We start from the raw sequence: 21,792 nt of genomic DNA on the forward strand, positions 1-21,792 counted from the left end.
AGAACCAGGCTGGGGATGGGGCAGAACCAAGGTCAGTCTGGAGTGGTGTGATGCAGGAGACACCGCACGGTCAGGACCCAGTGCTGGTGAGGACGGACCCCACAGGGCTCAGTCTGTCTGGGTTTCTGATCATGACTAAGATCCAGAGACGGAGAGTCTGACTGCTGTAGGCTTTGCTTAACCAGACACAACTTGAGTGGCAAAGGGCAAGGCCCGGATTATTGTACCCCAAAGAGGTGAATTCTCAAAAGGAAACAGAGGTGCTGGGTGGTCAGAAGGCGACATGTGTGGGGCACCTGGGTGGCTTAGTGTGTTAGGCGTCTGAATCTTCATATCAGCTCGGGTCCTGATCTCAGGGTCATGAGTTCAGGCCCCATGTTGGGCTCCATGCTCAGCATGGATATATTATATTATATTATATTATATTATATTATATTATATTATATTATATATAAATAAATAGGCAACATGTATCCAATATATTGCTGGTCAGATCTGGGGGAGAAAAACTTAGGTCCCTTGCTCATTAGTGGAATAATTGTGGGATGGGAAGAAGATGAGTTTTGCTGTAAACAATAAGATTGGAAAATAATGACAATATTTACCCTCTAACCATTTATGGGAAAGAAGTGCCTTTTTTTCTTTCTCAGAGATTTTATATTTCCACACTACATGATTGTACTAACCAAACTTGTGTATTTAATGAGAAAAATCATTGTAGCTGGAGTGAAAGGGTCTTATTTTGCTTAATCTAGGTAAAACTCTGAGCTTAATATGTGTAAAACAACGACAATGAAACCCCACAGATGTGGGATTTAATGAGTATATGAATAGAGTGTTTGTCTTTGAGCCCCAGTTCCTTTCACTGAGTAATTTGTGAGAAGAGTTCTTTGGCAAAATGCTTTCTAGGAAACTTTTCTGTGGCCTGAGGCCAAGACAAACCTCCCAGTATCTCTCCTGGGTTGATACCCAGATTGGAATTCTGAGGCAGGTGCGGCAGTGGAGGCCTCCCTAATTCAGAAGCACTTTTGCTGGTGCCTCAAAATGAACCCTCTTGTGGGTGGTACACCCCAGTTTATCAACCTTGTGTGGGAGGAAGTAGTAGTTAACTATTGGCATCAAGTAGATCAAACCCCAAATGTCTGACTAAAGACTTTATGTATTTATTTGAGAGAGAGGGATAGCTAGCAAGAGAGAGCACGAGTGGGAGGGTCAGGGAGAGGGAGAAGCAGACTCCTCGTGCAGCAGGGAGCCCAACATGGGGCTCGATCCCAGGACCCTGAGATCATGACCTGAGCCGAAGGCAGACACTTAACTGACTAGGCCACCCCGGTGCCTCGTCAATATTTTGAGTCAATATTTTTGATATTTAGGGTGCTACCTTAAGTTCCCCGTGAGCGGGGTTGCTTTGCTGGGCCATTGGGACTGCTTTATTCAACGTGGCTATACCAGGAGAAATGGCATGCGTAACTTTACTCAAAGGGAGACGCCACCAGGCAGTCAAGCCAGAAATAGTTTGAGAGTAGATTTTTTTGGAGAAAAGTGATCTAATGGATCAGCGGTTTTCCAACTTCTGACACGTGCATGTGTATTTTTAAAATTTCCGTACGTACACCCACGGAGAAGCACAAAGTTTATGAAACAATACTTAGCCTGACTATGTCTAAGTCTACCGTGTACTGTTTATTTCATTCTTTTCTTTTCAAAACGCTGGTCACAACCCTCTAGTATGGATTTCGCACAGTTCCACAGTTTCAAAAACACTGATGTAGATGGTCCAAGTTCAAAGCCAACAACTTCTGCCCTACTTGTGGGACCGGCGGAGCTGTCCGCACGGTTGATTTCCGCCTACTGGATGGACTTGTCAGATAGGAAAAAGTACCCTAAAACCTCTTGAGTTAGCCAACCAAAGAGGCACTTTTATGCTCAGTTTGTCCTCTTTCCCACCCTGAAAAGATATTCTCTGGCCACAGGGCTGGATGTATCAATGCAGAACAGTGTGTAATGAAAACAGCCCTTGCTAGCAGTCGGCCACTGTTCTGAGCGCTTCGCACATGTCCTCTCTCTTAATCCTTGTAATAACCCCATTCGTAAGAAGTAGACCTAATTCTTATCACCCTTTTCAAATAAGTGGATTCTCAAGGAGATTTTATAAGTTGCTCAAGGGCACACAGTTATGGAGAGGTGGGGTGGAGATTTCAGTCCAGACCCCTCTGACTTCAAAGATTTTTCATAAAATTTCTCCTGGAGATGTGTAGGTAGGGGAGCTGAATAATTCAGATCAATGCCACAGCCTAGTATTTACTTTTTCACAGAAGGTCCGAATAACAGCGTTCACCCCGGGGCCCTGGGCTGTGGCGGATAGTCGCAGTGCACAACTATGCGTGATGCTTAGCGCGGGTGACTGGCCAACACGGATGACTAAGCGTCACCGACGGCCCAAACCGCATTCCTCCGAGCTCCAAGCAGCCTGCCATCTGGAGAAAGCCTTCTTTTATGAGGAACTGCTAAACCCAGGAGGCCCTCCTGCAACAAAACATACCTTCCACGTGCCTGGATGTTGGCTTCCCACAAGTCCAGCCAAGGGAACGCAGCCAACTCGAGAGGGCAGGGAGGGAGCGTACATTTTCAAAATACATCTATTTGCAATCCGCATAAATACACTCCCTAGCTCAAACCAGAGAGTTGAATATATCTAGGTAAATGGCCAATATTATACCAGTGCGAGCTTCCCCAAGGTCACCTGGGCGTTGCAATATTTTGCAGTCCAGACGTCTGACATGAACCAGATGGCTCCCTTCTTTTTTCATAATAACGTGTTTACTTCTGCTCATCCTCTGTCTGACATTTATGGAGTACCTGGTCAGAGGAGCAAAGAAAAATAAGACAAGGCTCATCGGCTAGTGAAGTGTTGCTGTCTCCTCCCTCCCACAACTGCCTGTTTCGGGGCATTGTACCTTGCCCGAGGCGTCATCTGTCTCTTTCAGTTCTTCTGTTCTGTTTTTGCAAACTCCTCCCTCCTTTCCCCAGAGATGAACACAAATTAATGTGTGCCCTGGAGACCAGCACATGGTGACATCAGGATTTTAAGAAAGCCAGTTTTCCCTGTTGCAGACGTAATAGGCTCTTTTCCCCATGGTTCCTTAACTTCTAATCAACTATGCTAATTTGAGCCCCATAAATGAGCAAAGACTCAGAAGAGGTGGCTTCAAAGAGGCCAAGTGCGGAAGGCTGTTCTGAACTCTGCTGATGTTGGGGCTAATATTTCCGATCCTTTGTTCTTCATCCATAAGTATTGTTCTGCTCTCAACCTGCATTCTCTCACGTACTGTAAGGATTCCTATGAATATTTTGCCATCATTTTTATCATTGTTAACAAGTAGTGCATACATAATTTTGGTGTTTGATCGATTGATACTCCATAAGAGTAGGTACAGGCATCTTTTCTGATCTCCTTTTGACTGCATATGGTAGGTCTGAGTACATGTTTGTTGAATTAATTAGAAAGTGATATGAACCAGTATCCATGTAATGATGGTCTTCGTGCCAAGAAGTTGCATAAAGCCCAGGTCCATCTAGAAATGGTTTTCATTGTTCCTGGTGGTATAATATGGAACATTCTCAAGAGAAAATACTTCTAAAGTGAAAACCCTGGGAGTCAACAAACATCTCTGGATTGGAGGCAAAGGCCGTAGCAGCCAACTTCAACCACCATCTTTTCTGATGGTGCCCTTTTGATTGTCATGTGATGTGACTACAGGCATATTGAAGATAAGAAAGCTAAACCTAGGAGTGGGCCATTAGGTATTGCCATGAGAGAAGTTTTGGGGACATTTGCACAAAATGGAAACATGATTAAAACCTATCCCCATAGCTGGGCAAACATCAGTTATCTATAACATCTCCTAGAATTCCACAATCCAGACAGACCTCTCTCTCTTCTCTATATTGGCTCAGGACCCCAAGATGCCCCGAAGGTTTTGGAATTTTAAGCCGGATATCATCAAATCCAAATGACTTTGTTCCATAACTGTCTCGGGCTAATTGAAGTCCTTCATTTACTCATTGATTCAACCTCCGTGTCTTGAAGGTCTACCAGATGCTAGCACTGAGCTCGTGTTACTACAGGGGCATAGTAGTAAAAAATCGGGAAAGTTCAAACTACACTCTTTGCTCTTGTATCATTTACGTTCCAATGACGCAGAGAGAAAAGCAGTTGAAGAAGTAAATGAGCAAGATGGTTTCAGATAGCAGTGAACCCCGGGAGGGAGATAAAGCAAGGTGACGAGACTGTGATTGGGAGAGGGGCTGGGTCAGAGAATGAGGGAACATGCCTCTACAATGAATATTTGAATTGGGATCTACATGACAAGAAGGAGTCAGCCTTGCAAAGTTCCATGTGAAGAATTTGCAGCTGCTTCCCTGGCAAATACCACAAGATGAGAATAAGTCGTGAGATTCAAGAACAGAAAGACCAGTGTGACGGGATCACAGTTGACGGAGGGGGAGGCGAGAGATGGGCGGCCGTCATCTCACACACGGCTTTGCAAGTCATGGCAAGTGGTTTGGATTTCAGTCTTGGTGCAGTGGGAAACCATGGCAAAGCTTTAAGCAGGGAAGCAAAGTGATTTGATACTGTTTTTTTAAAGGGCTACTCTAGCTGTTTAAGGAAAATAGTCCTTTGGAGCTGGAAACGGAGAAGCGTGATCCAAATACGTGATACCGCCTTAATCACACAGTGCCTTAATGGCAGAGCCAGGGGTAAAAATACTAGGTTTCTTTCAACAACAAATGGATTCAGTTCAGTTAAAAAAAATGTAAAAATAAAAGAGTAGTTACCATTTATTAAATGCTTAGTGTTGCTAAGCTCTGTGCTTTATATGCAACATTGTATCTAATAGTTGTCCTGTGGGTCTCATTCTTCTTCTGTTTTTATGAATGAAGAAACTGAAGCTTCAAGAATTTCAGTATAGTGCCAAGTTCGCACAGAGAGCAAATGACAGAGAGGCGGAGTGAGGATTAAAACCCAAGCTAACTACCATAGAGCCCGTATGCCACAAAGATCAGTCTCATTATTTGCAGCGAGGGGCACTTTAGCCTGGTGTTTAGGCAGGTGGGTGTTGGAACACCTGTTCTTGTTCACATTCTAGCTCTCTTGCCTCCTAACTCTGTGACCTCGGGCAAGTCACGTCATTGTTTGTAACGTGGTTGAAATTTTTGCTCTATTGCATCCCTCTCCCCACCACTTCCCATGGTGGTTAGTAATAAACTTCTGGAAAGAAATATGACCCTTGTGCTTTGTCTTTGCAAAGACTGGGGAAGCTGGGAAGACTAGGTCCCATGTTACAGCTACGGCTTACAGAGTGGATGGTACCGGTGCCTCAGGGAAAGGAACAGATGCCCATTCTCTGGATTCCCAAGAAAAAGGAAAAGTGGAGGATTCTGAATTAGTCCTAATAAGCAGTCTTGGAGCTGGAAAGGCAGAAAGGCCTCATGGGTTCCTTGGTACATGTGTGGGCTGGCGGTCTCTGAAACCCGAGTTCACGGTTGTCACGAACTGTTCGGAGTCTGTGCTCTTCCACGTGATGGTCAGCAGGGGGCAGTGTAGCCAATGTATTACTTGTGAGTGAGGGGTTGTCTGCTTTTAGCTCGGGGGTCTGGGGAGGAGTTTATGCAGCCTGAAACTGCACGTGTCTGGGCAGGTTCTGGGCAGAGAACGCCACCTTCTTTCTCCTCCAGGACCCTATTCTTCCCTCTTTCTTCTCGTCTCCTGTTCTAGTCTATATCCTGCGCTCTGCCTTACATCCTCACGTCTCACCTTTTATCTTTGTAAAGCATGCTCATACCCATTGCCTCCTGGCATCTTCCCAAATATTCTTTGAGAGAGGCAGGGCCAGGTTGGCTATTTATCCCTTACAGATGAAGAAGCAGAGGCCTAGGGAGGTGCCTGGTCCCTAGTCCCTGTTCTATCCAGTATACCTACAGGCCCTGAAAGCCAATGGTCAAGGCTTATCTTGTTTATCATTCTAGAGAAGGCAGTTCTATCACCAGTGCTCCACATTCACCTTGGAATTAGAGCAAAAGCTGCCAAAGCTATAAACCGAGAAGGGGCTCGCTCAGAGTTGTGGGCCGTGAGGAACTGTCCGTTTCATGAGGGCCTCCGCTGAAAGGATCACAAGCCGAAGGGCGAAACCCTTTGGATACACACTCAGGCCAAATGGGTATAGATCGTCTTTGTGCTTTTTAAGAAAGGAAGCTGCCGGAGTCCCTGGCTCAGGACCCAGCTGGTTGGACTGAGCCGCTGAAAGCTAAGACGATGTCCTTTGTGCAGAAACATTGGACTGTAAGCACATGTCTTCATCTCTTTAAACCACGTTTCTCCTCACAGAAGGGGCCATCGTAATGCGACAGTCATGACAGAGTCTACACACACTCTGCTTTCAACCAATATGACTGTTGGTGTCGAACAGGGGCTTTACTATTTTCATAGCCACTCATTGTGCAAGATTGATAACACTGATGGCTCTAATTACTGACTCCCTGTATCCATATCCTTTGCCATGATAATTTCTAGACCTGCCCTCTCTGGCTTCAAGCTGGCCTGTGTCTTGCTTTGGCCCGTAGGATGTGGCATCTGTTAGTTTCAAGCCCGGGCCTCCAGGAGCCTTGCCCTCTTCTGCAATCTCTTGCTTGCTGTTGAAACCCTGTCGTGACTCGATGAGGAGGCCCACCTAGCCTGCTGGAGGACGAGAACCACACAACACGGCTCAGTTGTCGTAGCAGGAGACATCAGACCGGGCTATAGCCCGTAGACCCCCAGTCACATGAGAGAGCCCAACCAAGATCAGCAGGACCGGCCGCTGCACTCACACTTGACCTCAGGTACGTGCTTAACTTTGGCTGGAACCCGGAGAACTGCTCACCTGACCTGTGTGTCAAGAGCAATAACAAGTATTTATCATTTAATGTTGCTTAATTTGGAGAGAATTTATTATGCAGCCATAGCTGACTGATACACTACAAATTTTACATAGGCTAACTGTAGGAGGGTAATGCTGAGGCGACACTATTTGGAAGGTTACAAACTATCTTACTGAACACTTAAAGCAGTGTGATATGTTAGAGTCTCAAGTTCAGAGATAGTGCATGGTGGTTCAGCGTAAACACTGGAATAAAACACACCTGGTTCCAAATCCCTGCTCTACCACTTGCTAAATGTGTACCTTTGGTCACATTTCTCTATGACTCAGTTTCCTCTTCTGTAACATGGGGATAATAATAGTTACTGGAAAGGTCGTGAGGATAAACTGGGATAATATATGTATTTAGTAGGGTGTGTGGCAGGTAGCCAGTGCTGAATAAACGGTAAGCATCCTTACTGGTGGTATATTTAACCTCCAAATGACATTGCTACACATAGTCACACAGTTGCTGCAGGTCCCACTGGTAACCCAGGACAGGATCTTGCAGTGAAGTCTTCCACAGCTTTGATAAAAGAAGAATTGCGATTGCATATATATTTTTCCTTCTTTCTTTAATTATAGAAGTAACCTATATTGTATACCTTAATCAAAATCTCTTCTAGGGCAAAGTTCCTGAGTCAAAGAAAATCTGTATTGTGAGCTATGACTTCTAATTGTGAATATTGAACCCTACTTCAGTGCATCATGGTAGACCTTATTTTCGTAGAAAGGAAATGTGCACACCATGCTCAATTGTGAGGCAGGGCATAAATCTCTCTTTGCTGCAAGTTGCAACAACCCACCTCCTATTTTGTTGAACAAGGAAACAGAGCAATTATCCACAATATTGAAGGTGGAAAAAAAAATCATCTGACTCTATAGCACTCATGTAAAGGCCTAACCTGACAGGAGATCTGAAAAGGAAATCAGATGTAGGTTTAATGTTCAGGGCAAAACTTCCTTTGGTGATCAATTCCTCTCCGGCTTTGAGATACACTAGTTGATGTCTACTCTTAGTGGAGAAGGACAGTTGTGAGGGAGATGGGGAGTCGGGGTGGAAATTCTTCCCAGAATAGAGAGGAAAGCTCTGTCAACTTTTTGGTCCTGAGCAGAATTATTAGGCTGGGTGAGCATTCACTGATTTTGTTGACTCTCGGTGGATTTAATTTTAAAAATAATTGAAAAAAAAAAAAAAACTTGACCTTTTCCCTGAACACTGGCTTTTAGCTTTGTTTTGTTTTGTTTTGTTTTGTTTTGTTTTGTCTTGGTCATGTCACTGGGGTATCTGATGTTAGCTGTATACCTATGAACACCCAACACTCTGGGTGTACAGTCAAGGGGCTCACAGTCCCTCAAGTTCATCAGGGAGCTCCATGGTTCTGTTTTAAAGGGAATGGCAAGTGCCCCAAGCCCCATTACCCAGTGATGGATCTTTCCAGCCCCTTCTCACACAGATCGGATGGAGGCATTTCATCCCTGTATGTTCTTCCAGGGATCACAGTGAACGCACTTGACATTATCACAAAAACTCATCTGTGAGTTGTCTGGCAGAGTCACTGACTCCCCAGTGGGCTGCAGAGGAAATCTGTGATCACACTGAGGTTTCTGTGCTGGGCTGCCACTGGACTCCCACTCAAATGATCCTGAGGTTCTTGGGTCAGACCTCCCCCCAGCTTAGCTCCCCGAGGGCGGCACAGTGGTCAAGGTGAGCAGGTGCGATATTTCAGCATGGCAGACAGCTGCTGGGCACCCAGCGCCCAGAAATGGGGCTGCACCAGATGTTTACAGTAAGTTCCCTTTGGAGTGTTTGATGCTTGGGCCTTATTGGTTATTGAATATTATGACTATCACGCCTGGATGCAAGTGACAGAAACCTACAGTTTTTATCGTACCTCTCCAAATCCAGGGGAGGAAGCATAGTGCCTTTCTCTCTTTCCTTATATCTGGCTCTCTCCTTATCTTTGAGCAGAGCAGAAGATAGCTGACCCATAGTTCCTAATTAATATCCTTTCATTTCAAGCCTCTAGCAGAAACTAATCAGAGTCTCTGGGTCACAGTTCAGAATTCTTGGGGGGAAGGAATCTAACTGGTCAGGTTTGGGTCAGGTGTCTGTCTCCAGTCAGCTGTGGCTAGGGGGTCACTGTCACGTGATACCATTTAGCCTGCCCATGTGAGTGGTGAGGAGAGGGGCAGTTACCTGAGAAGGGCACTGTGGTAGGCAGCTTCTGAAATGGCTCCCAAGGATTACTGCGTCTTGGGATTCATACCTCTGTGCAATTTCCTCCCCTTGAGTGTGGGCTGGACCTCGTGACCCTTGATTCGAATGAGTAGTAGACTACCCCAAAATTAGGTTACAGAAGACTGGGACTTGCATCTTGCTCAAGCTCTTTCTCTCTGGTTCTTCTTGTGTCCTTCCGCTGATAAAGCAAGCGGCCATATTGTGCCCTACAGAGAGGTCCATGGGGTAAGGAATGGAGGGCGGTGCTGGGCAAGCGCCAGAAAGGAACTAAATCCTGCCAACAATCATGGGAGTGAGTTTGGAAGTGGATCCTTCCCCAGCTGAGCCTTGAGATGACTGTGCCCTGGCTGACATTCTGAATGTGGCCTTGGAGACACCCAGAGCCAGAGGCACCCAGCTAAGCTGTGCCATGATTCCCACCCACAGAAACTCTGAGATAACACATGTTGTTTTCAGCCTTACTAAGGTTTGCTCTACCATTCCAGAAGTCCCACCCCTAAGCTACTAAATTTTGGGGTAGTTCGTTGTGTAACAACAGGTAATGAATCCAGGCACCTGGTGGGTGAAGAGGCTCTGAGGTCACGTGACCTGTGTCTTGTCCTAACTGCACCATGTACCAGCTGTATGGTCTTGTGTAAGTTATCCCACTGATTCAAGTCACATTCTCTTCCGTAAAAGAGGGATAATAGTCCTAATATGGTTGTTATGGGGACTGAATGAGTAAACCCAGTGCCTGCATGTAGTTTAGTTATGCTAATATTAATAATTAACTCATTAATTAATATTAGTGATATTAGTGAAGTTTTGCTGCTGTTACTGAGCTTTCACGGCTCTGGTAACCCTATACACTGGGGTTCCTGGTGCCTCAGTTTCTTCTTCAAAGAAGTCTAAAGAACTCTGTGCCCCTTACAGAAATGCTATAGAGAGGGACATAAAATATCCAAAAATCTCTTCGAAGCAAATGGCTACTTAACTACTAAATACGAAAAACAATTTCCATTCCACTCATTCTGGTTTTTATAATGAAGAACAATTTCAATATCACGGAGAAGTCGAATGACGGAATTCATGCTCTCAGATCCAAAATACCAAAAACTATCTGAGCTGACGGAATGGAATTTATTTGCACAGTTTTCCCCTGACACAAAGGCATCCGACAACTACCTGCCACCAATTGCTTGGTGTGTGGAAATGCCAGGGCGCGACGCAGGCGGCCGTGTGTCACAGAGACGAAACCGAAGAGGAAGAGCACAGGGGTAATCAGTGGTGGTTAAAAGGTTTCTGCCTTCTGAGGCCAAAGCCCACGCTGTCAAAGGTTTGATGGGATTTGCTCATTAATTCCAAGCTTGAATGCTTAGTGAGGCTGTTTTCATTTCTCCTCAGGGATGCTGTTTTTCTCCCACTGGGAGCTTGGGGGGCTTGGGGGGGGTGGCGGGAGGTGTTGGATTTGCAGATTTCCCACCTGAGTAGGGCGTGCCACCACCATGAGACTGGGGTCTGCTGGGGTGTGCTGGGGTCATCACATTTCATCTTTTTTTCCCCATCCCGCCCTGCCCCTGAGGATGGGAGGGTAAAAGTGCCAGTCTCCTCACAATGATAAAACAACAACACTTTTTGGCTTCCAGAATCACCATCCCCCGTCATTTAATGAAATAAACCAGGTAAAAATAATTGCTACCAACCACCAAACAATGAAAGAGGTTATCCTCATGCTATAAACTGAAAAGTGCCCGACAAGAAGAAAAACAGAAGGTTTTAGTGTGACTTCAGTGCAGCTCCTAAATCACCCTTTCCCCTAGAAGCGATACAAGGGAAGGAAATGACTTGTAAAACTTTGAGAATTCTGGCCAGTACCCCCTGATTTGGATAGAAGATGATGAAGTTGGGGTAGGGAGCTTAGAGAAAAGTCAAAGAAATCTCTTCCAAGAGCAGAGGTTCCCATGTATGATCTCAGTATCACAGCTGAGTCAGGAGAAGTCCCCGGGTGTCATCGTCTGCTAAGATTCCATACTGAGTCAGGGGATTGAGTTGGAGCCTAAGGATATCACCCCTGTGGGAAGAAGGGCTACCTCAATCTGGTCTTTGGTAGAAACTTAGAAGAGAAGGGAAGTCCAGTCCAATACCAAAGGCTGCAGGAAATTTGCGAAGTTCTTTCCACGTTCCTGCCCCCAGGCTTTAAGAAAGTGGGTGGGTTGCAATTCCCAGGCCTCAAAATGTTGCTGGAAGGGAAAAAGGTTCCGGATAAGGTTCAGAAGTTGTCAATGAGAATCCATCTATCAAAGCAAAAGGAAGAACTGGGGTGAACTCTCCATTTGAAGCCTAAGTAAGATGAAAAGAAGCAACATGGTAACTAAGCAAGCATTCTGCAGGCGAATAAAATGAAGGGAAGACGTAAATGAGCACAGCAAGCATAAAACAGATGAGAGACTGCAAGAGAAATAAAAAACAACAAAAAGTAAACAAAAAGCACCAAAGAACGTAGGAGAAGTCCCCTGCAATTGCTTTGAGCTACAGAGGAAATTAATAAGAACATGAATTCGATAAAACAAGAGTAAAAAAGAAAACAAAACAAAAACCTCATTTCAGGGATGAAATGTAACAAACCAAAAGATGAATGGAGAGGTCAAGAAAAGAAGGACCAATGCAATGCTCGTTGCAGTTGATCATGGAATAAATTCTGCAGACTTATCAGAGAAAGAAAGTGTAAATGTCCTCTGAGGATAAAGGCCATGTGAGACATTTTTAAACTTGCTCAAACTTGGCACTTAGAAGCCCTCTTGAAAAAAAGTTCTCAAAACCATGGTAAAAAATGACATAATTGGAGAAACAATGGTGAAAGGACTCCAGATGAATCAGCATAGATGTGATGGCACCAAGGAATGAGTTGCCATCTATTGACATGTGGGAAGCTGTGTCCAGAGAGGTCTTTGGGACTAAAACTTGGTTTCAGTTCAGTTTGGGAGGCCTGTGATGCATGAGATGTTGAGTAGGCAGTGGTATGTAAGAGACTAGAGGTTGAAAGAGAGGTCTGGGATGAAGAGATACAATTGGAAATCACAGATGTTAGAGATGACATATGAGGCTTGAGATTGGGTGAGAATGAATGTAGAGAAGGGGGCTGAGGAATGAGACTTGGCTTACCCCAATGTATAGAATCAGGGAGAAAGGAGAAACGAGCAAAGATGGAGCAGGAAGGTCAGTGAGGTAGGAGGGAAACCAGAAGAGGGTGGTATCTGGAAAGCCAAGGAAAGATGGGTGTCAATGAGAAGTAGGTGGCCAGCTGTGTCAAATGCTGCTTGTGGAAAGATCAAAGTAAAGTGGGACTTGAGAATTGTCACTTGCCTTTATCATGGGTGACTTTGACAAGAGCTGTTTCAGTGGAGTTGTATAGTTGAGAGCCTGATTAGAGGGGGTTTTAAAGACATTTCAGGAACTTTTGCTGCAAATGGGGCAAAGAAAAAGGGTAGTAGCTGGCTGGGATGATGGGTCATCCTGATTCCAGCAATTCCAAATATATATATATTCCAAATATATATATTCCAAATATATATATAATATATAATATATATTATATATATTATAATATATATTCCAAATATATATATATATATAATGGAACTGGATGTTGTGAATAAAGAAGAGTGATGATTTCTAATTCTATTAGGCAATTGACTGGCTGGCTCTAGCCTCAGTAGTGAGCTCTGGGTTGGAGAAGTAAATTTGGGAACCATCAACATATTTAAGATTGTCTGGAAATTAGCTGAGATAACCTAGGGAAGCATGTAGCCTGAGAAGAGTAGAGAGCCTAGCAGAGGACTCTGAGGACACCAATATTTAATAATTAGGCAGAGGTATGGGATTCTACAGATAAGACTAAGGATGAATGACCATAGGAGGAAGACCAGGAGATCATGTTGTCACCAAAGCCATGAGAAGAGACTGTTTCAAGAAGGAAAACCACAAGGTTAAATGGTGCCAGGAATTCGGTAAAGGTAAGGGCAAAAAATTATAGGTTGGAGGTAGCAACAAAGGACGTTATTTGAGGTCTTTTAATGAAAGACCTTCAGGGGTGTAATGCAGGAGAAACAAATTTTACATGAGTTGAAAACTTACCAGGAGACGATGAAGTGGAAACCATAAGGACACAACTCTCTTAAGAACTCTGGCTGCAGAGGAGGTAGGAGAGAGATAGGGTAATAATTGGAGGAAGAGACAGATTTCAGAAACATTTTCAAGATAGTAGAGACATGCATGTCTAAATGTTGTTGGAAAGTTTCTCAGGGTAGGGAGAATCTCCTCTGTGCCTTTGGGATGCAGTTGGGGGAGGTACAGAAGGGAGAGTGATAAATATAGGAGAAAGAGAGAGGGAATTGCTGGAATCAGGTTCCCTGAGAAGGTAGAAGGACCTGGAACACAGAGAACAGAAAGGATTAGTCTTAGACACCTATTCCATTATGAGAGGAAGGATAAGAGAATGGGTATAGATGCAGATAAATTAGTGGTGAGTGGCAGAATTCTGAATGAGTTCTCTTGTGAGGACTTCTATTTCCTTTCTGAAGGAGGAGGTGAGGTCATCTCCTGAAAAGGAATGAGAAGACGATAGGGTAGGAAATATGAGGAAGTGGAAGAATTTTAAAATAGTCTCTGGGAAAGAAAAGAGACTAGTCACTTGGAAACACAGAAAAGGGAGTGGAAAGAATGTAAGAGAGTTATTTGTTCCTCTTTCTCCTTTGTCCACTGCACCCAAGAAATGGACCTCTTTTCTTGTTAAAATGTTGAGTGTTCAAAATAGATGCTCAAGGAGGATGTGGGTAAGTTGGGCTTGAATTCCTCTAGGTATCTTTTTAAAATTTTATTTTATTGCGTGGCAGGGGGAGGGGCAGAGAGAGAGAGAGAGGGAGGGAGAGGGAGAGAGAGAATCTTAAGCAGGCTACACGTTCAGCACAGAGCCCAACACAGGGCTCAATCTCATGACCCTGAGATTGTGACCTGAGCCAAAGTCAAGAGTCGGACACTTAACCGACTGAGCCACCAGGTGTCCCTCCTCTAGGTCTTTTAAAGGTCATTGTCAACAAACTCTTTTCGTCCCTTCTGGTCTCAGCTTTGCAGCCAGTTCTTTAGTGAGCCTACCTCAGTTCCTTGGCTTGGAGATATGAGGGGATGTCGATCTAACTCCAGCAGGCACTGTGGAAACATTGGAATCGGACCCTAGAATTTGGGTTGAGGCAGAGAGGATGTTCAATGAAGGAACTAGACGTGTGGGAGTGTCTGTTTACCATCTTCTACAGCAAGGTCACAAGCTTTGGCCCATGGGCCATGGTGTAAAGTTCTATTGCAATGCAGCCGTGTCTCTGTTTGCTTTTCAGCTACAACTTCAGAGTGGAGTGGTTGTGACAGAGACCTTCTGGACCACAAAATGAAAATATTGACCCCCTGGTCCTTTTACAGAAAGTGTTTGTCAATCTCTGTTCTAGAGGAAAGATGGGAAGGTTTCAGAGGAGGTATAACCTTGAGAAAAATCCCAACTCTGCATCTATTTCCTTTTCTGCAAAATAAGGACACCATTCATTAAATCATTCTTTCATTTAACAAACATTTATTGATTGCTTACTATGTGCCAGAAGCTGGGAGTGCAGAGATCAATACGATCCAGTCTTGTCTTTTCAAAGCCCACAGCAGTGATAGATGGGTCAACAAATAGTTGGAATACCTAGAGATAAATGCTATGTGAGTGCCATAGGGATGAAGGGGAGGTGTCTCACCTGGCCCAGATGCGGCTGGGAAGGCTTCAGAGAAAAACAGAAAAGGAGGGACTCAACAGCCTGTAGAGTTGCTAAGGATGAGAATGAAACCAGCCAGAGATTAGTATAGTGTGAGTAAAGATATGGGGCGCCTGGGTGGCTCAGGGGGTTGAGCGCTGGCTCTCGATTTTGGCTCAGGTTATGATCTCAGGGTCCTGGGATCAAGCCCCACATGGGGCTCCATGCTCAGTGGGGAGTGTGCTTGAGGATTTCTCTCCCTCTCCCTCTCCCTCTCCCTCTGTCTCTCCCACTGCTCATGCTCTCTCACTCACTCTCTCTCTAAAATAAATAAATAAATCTTTAAAAAAAAGATAAAGGAGAGTTAGGGAGGGGGGATTCTAGAAGCACCAAGTTAGAAGGGGTAAGTGATGGGAGCTGGAGATGGAGCGGTGAGACATGGAAGGAGAGTCAGGAAAGTGTCAGGAACATTACTGGGACACATCAGGAACCATCCCTCACCCTGCTCTTGACACAGCTCCCTCCCTGATCAGGGCCCTTCCTGTGGAGCCCAGACATGCTTTTTTCAGCTGTCTCAGCAGAGCACTCTGGCCAGCCACCATCAGTCAGTTGAAGTTTGTCCCTGGCACGAAATCAGCAGGGGGTCTTGAGGTATACACAAGCAATTCGTTTATCACAAAACACCCCAAAACGTAATGTGGTGTGAAAGAAATTAAAATCTGGTAATATGGTAATATGCGTGGTTCAACCCAGATAGCAGAATTTGAAATATATTTTGGCAATGTAAACCTAACACAAAACAGAACCCGTTTTTAATAGATTGATTATACTTTTCTCTAATTGAATCTGAGAAGCATACTCATTCCTGAAAATCGTGCATACAAAGTGATTTAGCTGAACAGATGGATTTCTAAAGTGCATGGGAGTTGGAATGGATTTAGAAATGAGGCCAATGGTCTTCTTTTTCCATTTAGAATTTTTAGGAAATATTTCAAACATTCAGAAAAGAGAATAATAAAACACCCATGTGTCCACTACCTAGATTTTAAAAGTGCCAATATTTTTCCATAGCTTCGGAGCTTAGTCAAAAGAATAAAAACATGACAGATACAGTGGATGCCCCTTTTGGGTCTCTTCGCCATCTCCGCCGCCTTCCTGGAGGTCACTGCTCTCTGGAAGTGAGTGTGTCTTTAAAGTCTGTGTTTTTATATTTTCACTATGTTTGTATTGACAAACATTAAACAGAATCGTTTCACGTGTTTTCAAACATTACATGAATGACAGACAACGCAAGACTATTCTGCAACTTGACTTTTTCATTCCACATTACATTTTGAAATGCATCCATGTTGATTCATGTGTTCATTCATTTTATAGCCAGTCTTCTTTCTGCTCTTTGAAACCTGCCCAAATTGTTGAAAACAGAAGCAGATACGTCTGAGAGCTTCTCAGTGGCAGATAGGACTTAATTTGGTCTCAACTGCCTTCTCTTGCTTCCCTTTCTTCTCCTTTGTCTCCCTGCCTCTTTTGCTCTTTTGCTCTATTAAGGATTTTGAATATAAGAAGACACAGCAACAGGAGAACCTTGTAAGGAGGGTCTGAGTTGAGTACCCCATCTTCCAGAAAAGAACAGACATTTTTCAGGAGCGGCTGACATCTCTCAGATGCTGGCTAAGTGCAGGAACCCACGCTAAGCATTTTGCATTTGTTTGGTAATCCTCAGTGTGACCCTTGCAGGTCTTCCTTGCCCAAGGTCTGTAGCTAGCTAGTAGGTGCAGAGTTTAACCCCGCATTCAGAAGCCAGCGCCGTCAGCTGAGCCGTTCTGAAAGGGAAGCCTTATTGATCCCAAGGAGGGCCAGTACTAGGTGAGCTTTTAACAGTAAGGAGTCCCCCAAGGCTGGTGCTTTAACAACTTTTGGTATTGATTCCACTTCTAAATTAAGTATCATAATCATTGTTAATAATAAATAATAATAAAGCAGGTACTGAAAAATTCACAGGGTTGAATGTCACTTTAGTTTTCTTGCCTGAAGTTCAGCCACCTGTTGATTTCCAACTCCCTCCTGGATCTTTCTGCTTGACCATTCCATGATGCTCCCTAACTCTCTGTGAGCCAAACAGAGTCATTTCTTTCCCTCTTGACCATTGCCTGTTGCAGCAGATTCTGGAAGCTTGTCTGGCTTCCATGCTCCTCTATACTCTGGCTCTTCAGTTCCTGCTATGGACTGAATAGTGCCCACAAAATTCATATGTCGAGGTCCTAGTCCCCAGTGTGATGGTATTTGGAGATGCAGCCAGATTGGGAGGTAATTAGGTTTAGATGATCTCCTGAGGGGACGGTCCCCATGATAGGATGAGTGTCCTTATAAGAGGAGACCAGAGAGCTTGCTCTCTCTCTGCCACGAGGGAACACAGTAGAGAGGGGCCACGTGCAAGCCAGGAAGAGAGTCCTCGCCAGGAACCAAATCCGCCAGCACCTTAATCTTGGACTTCCAGCCTCCAGAGCTGTGAGAAATATGTCTTTCTTTCTTTCTTTCTTTCTTTCTTTCTTTCTTTCTTTCTTTCTTTCTTTCTTTCTTTCTTTTTCTTTCTTTCTTTCCCTCTCTCTTTCTTCCTTCCTTCCTTCCTTCCTTTCTTTCTTTCTTTCTTTCTTTCTTTCTTTCTTTCTTTCTTTCTTTCTTTCTTTCTTTTCTTTTCTTTTCTTTTCTTTTCTTTTCTTTCAAGATTTTATTTATTTGTCAGAGAGAGAGAATGCACAAACAGGGGGAGCAGCAGAGGCAGAGGGAGACACAGCCTCCCCACTGAGCAGGGAGCCCAATGCAGGACTTGATCCCAGGACCCTGGGATCGTGACCTGAGCCAAAGGCAGACGCTTACTGACTGAGCCACCCAGGCATCCTGAGAAATACATTTCTGTTCTTTAAGTCCCCCAGTCTATGGTATTTTCTTACAGCAGCCTGAACTGACTGAGACAACTACCTTCATAGCATTTCAGTCTTATTAAACTTCCATCCCTTTTCTGCAATTGCCCTTCTTCTTGCCTGTTTTTTCACCCATGTTATTTTCCTGAGCTAGGCTGGTACTCCCTCTCCCCAAATAACAGCAGCCGTTTAAGACAAAAATTGAAGCCTCTTTTCCCCATCTTTTTCCTACTAGTTCCCCCTTCCTTAGACTCCTGCAATACTCAATCTGTACCGTATAAGAAAGCACTTATTTGTATAATGTTATTTATTTTTAAACATCTTGCATCTACAGTAAAATGATTAATGCTTCAAGGGTGGGCCACGTCTTCTGTTCTATCCCATATGCCAGTGTTTCCCAACCTTTTTTTTTTTTTTTTTTTTTAACTGCGCCCATCTCACAATAATATATGTTGCTTCCTAAGCCCTTAAGAATTTTTGAAAAAGTCATTTTGGTCATTTTTACATGGAAGAGAATAAAGACATGATTTTAAGTAAATAAGTATTTTAGGTCAGCATAGTATTAATGACTGTATTATGAATCTTATTTTAAAGTTCGTCTAAAAAATAATCTTTAATGATATTTGTAACATAAAAACACATTTTTGGCTTTTCGCCATTTAGTGACTCGATCCATTAACTTTATGTAAGGAAATAAATGATTTGCTAAAATTTAAGTTTTGAGAAAGACATTTCATACTGCCTCTTAGTTCTCAATGTTTATTAAAATGCAGAATGAGCTTTAACTATGTGTTATAGCACCCAAACCAGACAGAAACTGCTTTCATAACCTGCCGTTTACATTTTTTTGTATTTATACCTAAAAATTAATTGATTTTGTTTTAATGATTTTTGTTTATTTCCTAAACAGTAAGAAAGAAGAGATTTCAGGCTGCTGTTTTCAAGCACTTTCCCACAAGTACTACCATTCAGATGCTCTACCTAACGGTTGGATAGACAAATTGGTTATAATTTTTACTCTGTGTTCTCTTTTTAACATTGTATTTTAACAGCATAGGGTGCTGTGTAAGAATTTTGATCAGAATGCCATTTAAAGATCTAGTGAGGATCACCATGAGGGAAATTGGAACAATACTAACAAGTGTATAACCTTTTCTGACTTCCGGAATTTCAGTGTCCACGTTCCCTTCCTTGGTTTGCTGTCTTTACACGATGGTCCATTCCATGTGGCAAGAAGAGAGGAAGTGGACCACTGGGCGACAAAGGATGGGAACAATTTAAGATTGTGTAATGGTCAAAACCAACGCTGAATGGTGCTCACCAAGTCAAATAAATGGATCGAATGACTGAGCCGTAAGAACACAGGCCTGGATTTGGCTCCAAATCCAACGCTGTTCACTTAAAGCTCATTCAGCGGCTCTGTTTCCTGTGTTGATGGGAATGCGAGATACTCATTGTATGTATGTATGTATGTATTTTTTTTTAATAGGAAGAAATGCCATTCCTGCCTCTTATGATGGGAATCTGTTTATTTCCCCCACTATTTTATTATGAAAAAATTTCAACAGAGAAAAGCTTAAAGAACGAGTGCACTGCCATAGAATCCACCACCTAGGGTCTATCATTGTGAACATCACACTACACTCACTTCTCCGTTAATCCACTCCTCTCGCCATTTATCAGTCCGTCTCATGTGTGGTACATTTCAAAGTAAGATGCCCATGGCAGTACATGTCTCTCCAACCTCTTCAGCACGCATACGGGTAACTTGAGTTCAATATTTGAATATTTGTTTACGGCTCTTTTTTTTTTTCACGGTAACATTTATGTTTATTGAAATGCTCAAATCTTAATTATACCATTTGATGAATTTAGACAGATACCTATACTTCTAAACTTAACCCCCCTATCAAGCTATAGGACATTTCCGTCATCCCAGACAACTCCCTCTGGGATTTTGGATCCATGATTTATACATGGTCGCTCCACAGAATCTGTCTGAAGATGTAGTTAGAGACTCAGCAAGTTGATTGGTGGTAAATGACCACAGAAGCAGTTTTGTTTCTGTTTGCTTTGACAGAGAAATATAATCAGAGCAGTGGCTGGAGAGCTGGTTGTTTTAATTCTTGTATGCTGCTTGTATTCTCGTTGTCATGACAGTTGAGTATAAAGAACACTCTGGAACTGGAAGAGAGTAATTAATTGTAGCTAGCTTCCACTCAGATACTTAATGTATGTTTGTTAAAGTACATATTTAAAAGTTGATACCAAATGCAGTCACATTAACTGTGCATTTTTATCCAACTTTGCAAATACATCAGTGTATTTTCCTTCAACTTTTTAAACTTTCAGATACCAATTTTATTCATTCATAACATTTCATCTATACCCCAAATTTTGTAAACCCTCCTGCTCTTAGGACAAAATAAATGAAACTCATCATTTTTAATAAAACTACTGGCCTCATAGGAGCATTTCTTGCCACGAATGTGGACTATAAAGTGGTTTTTAAATTACTAGAGGCAATTTCTAGGACTTCTCTGCAGAACAGATTGGCCTTAGAATGAGGCAGAACTAGGTTGAAACCCTGACTCCTACTTACTGACTCCATGACCTTTACTAAATCGCTTAATCATGTTGATTCTTGATTTCTCTGTTTATAAAAGGGGGAAATGCATGTATCTACTTCATGGAGTTGTTGAGAGGATTAAATGAATAAAAAAAGGGCAGTTTTCAATGTTTGGCACATATTATGTACTCAAAAATGTTAGTTAATGTTGTGATTATTTTAGTAAAGCCTGGCTCAGTATATGCTTTGTTGTTTGAAATACTCCTGATAATATTTATAAACCTCAGGGAACATAGTAATTGTATTTAGGGGATCATATAGCCCTCCTCTAGCATCTAGTTCCATAAAAGAACAATATACAAAGCTTTTCATTTTTAATTAATATTTATTAAGAATCAGAGGTAAAAAGCAACCAACTTCCACCAATAGCTAAAATGAAAGGTTTACGACACCAAAAGTTGGTGAGGATGTGAAGCAACCAGAATTCTTTGTTGCTGTTGTTTAGTTTTTATAATCCTAAACTTAACTCTGCAATCTAACTTGACTTGGAGGGGGATAAGGAAAATATGGAACCCATCGATCTGCCCCAGGGAACACAAAGATTATAGGATAGTTTCTGCAGATGGGGCGACGGGGTCCTCTCCTGAGCTACAGAAGGAAGAGTCTGGTGCTTAAGATTACGACACAAGCCAAATTTATAAGATTTGTCCACATCAGCGATGGTGATCTTCTTGCTGGTCTTGCCATCCCTGGATCCACGGTGTTCCGTGGCTGCTACAATATTCCTGGCCTCTCTCCCCTTGCCAGAGACCACATGCATGCCATCCAATCACTCAGTTTTGGCAGTGCAGATGAAAAACTGGGAACCATTTGTGTGGGGTCCAGCATTTGCCAAGGACAAGATGCCAGGACCCATATGCTCCAGGATGAAATTCTCATCAAATTTCTCCCCCTAGATGGACTTGCTGCCAGGGTCATTATGGTGTATGAAGTCACCACCCTGGCACATAAATCCTGAATACTGTCAAAGCAGGAAACTTTATAACCAAATCCTTTCTCCCCAGTGCTCAGAGTACACAAGTTTTCTGCTGTCTTTGGAACTTGGTCTGCAAACAGCTCAAAGGAGACGCGGTCCAAGGGCTCACCGTCCCTGGCAATGTCCAAGAACAAGGTGGGGTCGACCGTGGCTGGGCGGCATCTACAAGGGCCAGAATTCTTAGGTATTGTGGGTAGGGATGTAAAATTGTTCAAGTACTCTGGGAAAACTGTTTGGAGGTTTCTTCAAAGTGACATATAGATCTATTTACCCAAGAGTAAAGAAAACATATGCTTACAGAAATGT

At 43.2% G+C, this 21,792-nt stretch overlaps 1 pseudogene; it reads right to left on the reverse strand.

Annotated features, from left to right (window-relative positions):
• Positions 1–21,792, reverse strand: part of LOC148108238 (peptidyl-prolyl cis-trans isomerase A pseudogene) — a 43,825-nt pseudogene that overhangs the window by 16,613 nt on the left and 5,420 nt on the right.

This window comes from Ursus americanus, chromosome 21, assembly GCF_024610735.1.
Source record: "Ursus americanus isolate L20-20 chromosome 21, mUrsAme1.1.p, whole genome shotgun sequence".
NCBI lineage: Eukaryota > Metazoa > Chordata > Mammalia > Carnivora > Ursidae > Ursus > Ursus americanus.